This window comes from Porites lutea, chromosome 2, assembly GCF_958299795.1.
Source record: "Porites lutea chromosome 2, jaPorLute2.1, whole genome shotgun sequence".
Taxonomy (NCBI): Eukaryota; Metazoa; Cnidaria; class Anthozoa; order Scleractinia; family Poritidae; genus Porites; species Porites lutea.
This window is the reverse complement of record NC_133202.1, coordinates 21,133,760-21,139,141: the sequence shown is the minus strand read 5'-3', so window position 1 is coordinate 21,139,141 and position 5,382 is coordinate 21,133,760.

Sequence of the window (5,382 nt, the reverse complement as noted above, 5' to 3'; positions counted from 1 at the left end):
GAATACAGCTATTTCAAAAAACGTTGTCAAAAAAAACAAAACAAAAAGCCTTCAAGCTAACACCGCAAGTTAATCTGGGATTTTTATGATGACTTTTATAATGACCATATAACAAAAGGGAATCCCGGCTGAGCAGGCCGGTTCGGTTGTCATGTAATCAGGAAGCTCATTTTTGTTGCATTTAACTAAGCTGCCAAGATCGATTGACCCATCCAATTTTGTCAGGCTACCCGGCTCGTGTAAAATCACGGTACGTTCATCTGGCAAAACAGCAACAATTCTGCAAGTTGTGCATAACGGTTTTTTGTACTTTAACACCGTAGCACGAGTACTTGACTATGATTTCTTTTTCTTTTTCTGAAGTAAGCTACAGTCCTTTAGAATTCATTTCCAGACAAATTTGCCTTCATCGGAAAAAAGTTTGAAAATAGGTCCAGACATCCTCCCATAAAATTTTTAAGAGGCCCTGACTGTAAATATCGAGAATCCGCCGACAGTTGAAACCCGAAACCAAGACTTACAATTATTTTAACAGTCACCATGAGCAGTGTACACATGACTCTGACGATTATGAGTTCTTTGAAGAGTGGGGTTGCTGGAACGATTATGAATCCGGAACGGAGACGTACGATTACTTAGATGACTGGGATCAAAAATATGATGAACCAAACATTCAGCAGCCAATTGCTTCTACTATGACAGACGACCTAGGTAATATAGTAGCCGCTCACCTGCTAAACTCAGACATAGATGATTCGCCGCCGTTGACTGATGACGAATATCCATCTAAAGACGAAACTGAAAAGGAAGATGAATTTGATCTACCAGCCCCATTTCCTTGTCCGTTGTTGCTCACAATAACCATGTAAAAAGACACTGCTGCGTCTGGAATTTGAAGGGTACCTTACAAGCACTGATCAAACTACAAAATCAGACTTGGTCTACCCAACAGCTCCAGTTCATGTCTCACTGCCTTCATAAACAGGGAACGTTGGGGTTCATTGGAACTAACAGTTTGTTTGACTCCGGTAGCACTTTTTTCAGCTATTAGCAAGAAAAAAAGGATACTGTTACATTTTATCAATTTTCATAATGGGGTCATAATGTGGCAACGAAGTGGACAGAAAAATTTCAATATTAGAAACCTTTCTCCGATTAAAAAGTTCTACTCAAGGAGCTTGCCAAAGTATACGGACATCGTGGTGCACCAGCACGTCGTGGGCTATTTTTTTTCCAGCATTTTCTAAGGATGTTCGAGCATTACTTCCAGTATTAAGAGGCCCTGACTGTAAATATCGAGAATCTGCCGACAGTTGCAAAATTTCATAATTTATTTTATTCTACATAAAAGGCCCTTTTGGTGAACTATTTTCAAAAATGGAATTAAAAAGTTCCATCGCGCTTTGCTTTTTCCGAAAAATTCAAAAGTTCAAAATACGCCGAGGCGGCCCCCGACCCCCCGGAAAAACAATGAAAAATTCTGCAACTTCGCTAACTCCGTACGCGGCAACGCGTTGAATTCCCAGTTTGCTATTTTAAGTATTGGTAAAAGAACCCTTTGTCTTTTAAAAAATGTAAACTTCATGTAATTTTGTCAAGTTTAAGACAACATAAAAACCCGTTGAAATAAATAATCTTTTGGGTTGAGGTGAAATAAAGGCCAACTTTAAAGGCCTATAAAAATCCTAGTATATAAATTTACGTGTCATATTGTACATCAGGTGAAAGCTTTATCCTCGTAGTTCGTTATCTCCAACTGTCGTTTTTGGCCCGCAAAAATTAGCGCATCCAGTTTGAAAAGAGTTCAGGCTATTTTGACCAAAAATTCAATGCCAATTGCTCAGCGGATGTCACGCAAGAGGTCACGGCCAATCCTTCCGTTTGCAAATAATGCATCTTCTTTCTCTTCTGATTGAAAATGTCAGCAAAGAGCGCCTTGAAGTACTTCAATAACCTTTTATTATATTTAACGATCATACAAGCACGCCACATATCATTTTATTAATCTTAGATCTAAACGAAGATAACGGTCGTCGATCGCGTTGTTGCGTAGTCCAATAAATTGACATAAAATTTGATTCACATAACAGCGAAACTTATTACAAAGTTGAAGAGAATAGGGTAGACTTACTAACTGTTGTTACTCTTGCTTTAGAATAACGCGATGTAATCCCAGGAGCTCCCTATCTTACTCAATTTTTTACCGAAAAGGTCAACAAAACAGTCTGACAAAACAAAATAATCAGTAAACGGATATTTACCCTAAAAAAGGCCACCTAGAAATTTCGGGAGTCTTTTCCTGGCTGAAATTTTCGAAAAGGTAAGTTTTGAGCCCTATAATTTTCGGATCACTAGACTTTCAGCTAGGAAATCCGAACAGATGAAAAGTTTTTAGGGGATAAAAATATGCCTATATCTACCGTTTAAATACTAAAATACGTTCAACAATGCTATGTAAAGTGGTTTTGAACTATATCCTCGTTGGGTGCCCCTGACCATGGGCTGTTGTAAGGTTCTTTCTTCTTTCAGCGTTTGAGAATTCTTTTTTAACCATGAAAAACAGTTACCATAAGGCATTTGTACCATCGCGTCGAGTAAATTATTACAAAGATATCAAATCTGATTTTCGTGATAATATAACTTCACGTGACGTAACTAAAAGAGTACGGATTTGTCTTCCGAACAGCAAGAACCAGATGTTCGGGTAACTCTCCTCAAAATCCGGTCCTGAAAACATCTTGAAATGGCTATCTCGACCTGAGACGTACAAGAAAAAAAAAAGGTCGTAGTATTGGTCAATGAATTTGACCAGGCTTTCCGATTATCTATACAAAACCCACCGAAAGTCAAAGTCAAAGTCACTTGGACTCAGCTCTAAACGGCATGATACGTGTAAGATCTCCAATTGTCCATGAATCTGAATGACAGCCATTTCTCCTTTCCTCGCCGCCCGCTACGAGCGTTTTGCGGGTCTTCGTCTTCTAATAATAATAAAAATAAAACACCGAAAAAAACCAACACCCACTTCTAAAAAGCACTAACTTGATATATGTGTGACAACATGTAAATTGTGTTTGTGCCTTTGTAAACGGTCTTTTTTTAACATAAAGATAGACTGTGCTAAAATTGGTGAGAATAGAGGCTCCAAAGATATATCTTACAGTCCGTTTTACGGAACTGGAGGCAGGGACCCTGGCAACATGTGAATTGTATCTATTCGTCTTGTTGTATCTTGCTTTTGCCTCGGTCGAGAGTTCCATTTCTTGCGAGCTTCCAGCGATTTGAAGGGGATTTTGAGGGGGTCTTCCTTTTTTTCTTTAGGTGGGGTTTTGAAGAAAATGAAGAAATTGATCAGTTTCATTGATAATTGAAGATCTTGATGTTCCTTATACAAGTAAGATCAGCAAGATCAGGATAGCCGTTTCGAGTTGATTTTCGTTTTTGGGTCTTAGGGCTGATGTGGTCGTTTTCTACCTAACTCCTAATGTTCATTTCCAAGCAATAGGATGGGATAGCATCGAGCAAGCTATCCTCTTCGAGCGGAGAGCAACGCGCGCGAGCCAAGACAGAGCGCCTAAGTGCCAGGCTAGGGCGACCCCGGCCGGCCGTCTCGCGTCTCTTTCTGGTGCTCACTCGCATGTCTCCTCCGCAGAAGCATGTTTGTGTCCTAGAGGCAAGAAAGGCGGGCGAGAGACGATGGGACGAACGTTCATATCACTCTTACCCTTTTTTTTCTTTTTAATTAGTGCTATTATTACTGGAATACCAAGCGGGAGCCTCTGTGGAGGAGAGAGGCAAGGGGCACCAGAAAGAGAAACGCGAAATGACTCGGGTGCGGTCGCTCCGGTTTAGCGCTCTTTGCTGGCTCGCATCACTCACCGCTCGAAGAGAATAGCTCGCTTAAGCCTACCCTTTGCCAAGGTGTAGCTGTACCCTCCGTCTTTTTCGTTTTTTTCCCCTGGGGGAAGGGTTTGGCCACGTACGCTAAACAACCTTCTTTCTACGCCTCTATTCTGAGTTTTTACGCAAACCCCAATACCGATATCTGTCAGTGATCAAAACAATTTTATCTTCAATATCCTTTTGTCATGAATATGTATTTCGGGGCATTTCGGTTTTTCAAGTGACAAGGATGATCGATTGATAGCAATTCTTTTGGATCACTTCCGTCGCTTGAAGTCTGTCCGGGTTATCCAAAATTTTCAAAAAAGTCCTTCGTCTCGGGTATCCCAGAGGCGATGTACCCGGGTATACTTTGAAAGGGGTTTACTACCATGCCTTAATAGAAGAAAGGGTTTCGATGGTTGATAAGAAGAAAGTTGACTCACTTCTACTAATTCCACAGTCCCCTTTAGCTGTAGAGGACTTAAATATGTCCTGTAGTCTCTGTTGGAACTGAACATCCATCTAGGACGGTTACGATGTTATAACACAAATGAGATTTGACATGTTTGTAATATTTTACTCGACGCAGTGGTACTAGTGCCGTTTCGTAACGGTGTTGTTCATGTTTAAAAGAGAATTCTCAAACGAAAAATCCTGCTGAAAACGTTGAAAAAGAGAAACAACCTTACAAGAACGAAACGATAATGTTGTCCGAATGTCATCTTTTGCGTGACATTCGTTTTGGAATGCGGTTTTTTGGTGAAAAAGGTAGGTATTTTAAGTAGGGTTATTAAAGTGTATCAAGAATGCATTTAAAATAATGTATTGACATGTATACAAATGTAATGCTCATGTATAGCCATGTATAGCCATCTATGGACATGTATAGCCATGTATTACCATGTATCACCATGTATAGCCATGTAATGCCATGTACGGCCATGTATAGCCATGTATAGCCATATATACCCATGTAATGCCATGCATTACCATGTAATGCCATGTATAGCAATGTATAGCCATGTATTACTATGTATTACTATGTATTACCATGTATCGCCATGTATTACCATGTATAGCCATGTATAGCCATGTATACTCATGTAATGCCAGGTATTACCATGTATTACCATGTATAGCCATGTATTGCCATGTATTACCATGTATAGCCAAATGTATTACCATGTATACCCATGTATAGCCATGTATAGCCATGTATAGCCATGTAATGCCATGTATTGCCATGTATTACCATGTATAGCCATATATTGCCACGTATTACCATGTATAGCCATGTATTACCATGTATAACCATGTCTTACCATGTATTGCCATGTATTACCATGTATAGCCATGTATTGCTATGTATTACCATGTATCACCATGTATTACTATGTATAGCCATGTAAAGCCATGTATACCCCTGTAATGCCATGTATTGCCATGTATTACCATGTATAGCCATGTATAGCCATGTATAGCCATGTAATGCCATAT